Here is a 2,808-nt window from a genome sequence, read left to right on the forward strand (position 1 = left end):
CGCAGAGGGAAGGGGTCGGGAGCCCGGGGCGCGGATCGGGGGTCTCGGGAGGAAGGGTCAGAGGCCAAGGTGAGGAGGCAGGGACCAGTGCTTTCTTCCGCTCCCAAGTAGTGGCCGGAGGTGCTTTGAACAAGTCGTTTGGTTCTTTGCGACTCAGTGTCCGCGAAATGGGCGGTGAGAACATGCAGGAAGGCAGGGGGTGAGTGCGCCAGGGTCACAGGTGTTGGGCGCCGGGGACAGACTTCTCCGTCCTGGGGAAGCCGGCCTGTGCACCCCGCCATCCCCACCCTTCTCCCCGCCCTGAGGCCTGAGGCAGATGGCGCTGGAGTCTTCCTGCCTCGGACACCTTCGAGCTGATGACAGAGAAACAGGGGGAAAGGGGACACCTCTCAGTCTCACCCCACAGTGGGTATGGAGAAGAGATGAGGGACCCAGGCCCTGAGTCCAGGCCTCGGAAACTGGGAGCAGTGGGCTGTGCCCCCGGGGCCACCAAGAGCACCTGGCCCTGGGCAGGGCACACAGGACACTAGGTGTGTGCCTGGCGCCTTAGAGAAAGGGTTCAGGGGCAGCTGGCCCGGCGCTGCGTGCTGCCCTCTGCCTGCCCTCCACGCTGCGCCCTGGGGGTCTGGCTGAGAGACGGCTGAGAGAGGCGGCGTGCGTGTAGGTGGCTCGTCCCCAGCTGTTACCCTCACTACCAAGGTAACAGTCCGCCCTTGATTGCCGCGTCCCTTTTATGAACAAAGGAGAAACAATGTCCTCTGACATCGCTAGAGCTTCGGAGGCCCTTTTAGAGAGCCAGAGGAACGGGAGCTGTTTTCTTGGAAAGCCACTTAGAATAAATGTTATGCTGTCGCCGTCTCTTGGCAGAAGAGTCTGACCTCTTTTTGTAAGTGTTCGCTGCTTGTCACCAGGAGACTGACGTGCGGCCGTCCCCACTCTCTACACCCTCTTACTTCTTCCCGGAGACCCCCTGCGCTTGCCACTGCTGCCTGTGACTGTGAGAAAAGACGGTTGAATAGGTAAGTAGGTCAGTAGCACGGGTCTCCGGGATGTCCCAGGATGTGTGGAACTTAAATATTAAACAGAGAAGAGAGAAGAAAAGCCACTCAGGAGGAGAGATCAGGTGGCAGAGAGCTGCTTAAGATGGCTGTGAAGGGGATCTCGTTCGTGGAGTGCGCCAAAGTGCTTGCTCTGGAGTTTCAGAACCCAAAGACGCAGGCCCTACCTCAGGGACCGTGGGGACAGAGGTGTTACAGTTAAGGGCTCTTGTCAGGATGCCTGGGTCCCAGTCTGCTACTTCCTTGATTGGTGACCTTGAGCAGGTTATGTATACACTCCGTGCCTTGGTTTCCCCATCTCTGAAGTGGGGACACTAATTGGACCTGCTGCCGAGCGGTGGCGAGAATTACCTGGGAACGCGTGGCAGCCCTTCTCAGGTGCCCAGCGCAAAGGGAGAGCTCGGTGAGTGTCGGCCACTGACAAGTGCAGTGATGTTTGTGGAAGGCTGACTAGGTGCTGGGCATGCTGGTTGATGCTGGGGAGACAGCAATGACCCAAACAAACAAAATCCCTGCCCTCGGGTGCTTGCCTTCTGGTAGCAACGGGAAGCCACACCCAACCCCAGCCTAGCAAGCCAGAGGAAGATGTCTCCAGAGAAAATACCAGTCCCTGGGCTCCCCCCTCCCGACGTCTGCCACCACCCCAGAGCACCGTGGCCTACAGCAGGGGCTTCAAATTTATTGTTGACACCCTACCCCCTGAAAGAATTCTTTTTTAATTTATATGCTTTACACATTGTTAAATTGACATCTAAAATGGCTTTTTTAGGCATAAATTTAAATAGTTCGGGGTGTATCGTACATACTGATCTTCACTACATTATGTCTCTTTTAAATGTACCCGATGGGACTAAATACTATAAAAATGCAAAACCACCATATTATGCTTAAAAATATAAACAAGTTTCTCTTTCACAGTCAAAAAATTTACATGTGTTCTTTACAGCTTCGACGGATGTTTTCATTCCTACCGGAATGTTTTTATCATTTAAATTTTTTATTCATCACCTTATCTACTATGTAAACTGCAACAAATATATATACACACATTAACTTTTTAAATTTTTCTTATGGCCAGAACTTAAGGCTGTAAGTTTCAAAATTCCCTTTAGGATGGTGTNAACGGATGTTTTCATTCCACTTCCAGCAGAATTTCATCCTACCGGAATGTTTTTATCATTTAAATTTTTTATTCATCACCTTATCTACTATGTAAACTGCAACAAATATATATACACACATTAACTTTTTAAATTTTTCTTATGGCCAGAACTTAAGGCTGTAAGTTTCAAAATTCCCTTTAGGATGGTGTGATTATAACAATTCCTAGTGGTATATAAATGATAAAGGCATCATACATATAATATGAAGTTTGATAAGTAATTATTAAACATTAAAAGGAAAATTGTATTGGAAGTACATCACTTAATGAGGTGGATGGGGAGAGGATTTTTGCAGCCTTGATTAAAGAGACACCAGTATTGTCTGTTTCTTTGGTGCCTGGGATGTTTTTATACCTCAGGACACTGTAACAAGAGGTCAGACTCAGGGTGGCTGAGAGGTGACTTTTCATTCACAGAGAGACTCTTTCATCCTCGTGTGTTGCAAGGTGATAAAGTAGCATCCTCATATGTCCACCCAGCTCCATCTCAGCCACATCCACTTTAAAACAGAGGACATGGAAATTGAGGGTCGGGCTGGCCCGGTGGCGCACTGGAGAGTGCGCCGCTTGGGAGTGTGGCGGCGCTCC

Source organism: Galeopterus variegatus, unplaced genomic scaffold (assembly GCF_000696425.1).
Source record: "Galeopterus variegatus unplaced genomic scaffold, G_variegatus-3.0.2 Scaffold4198, whole genome shotgun sequence".
In the NCBI taxonomy this organism is placed as follows: domain Eukaryota; kingdom Metazoa; phylum Chordata; class Mammalia; order Dermoptera; family Cynocephalidae; genus Galeopterus; species Galeopterus variegatus.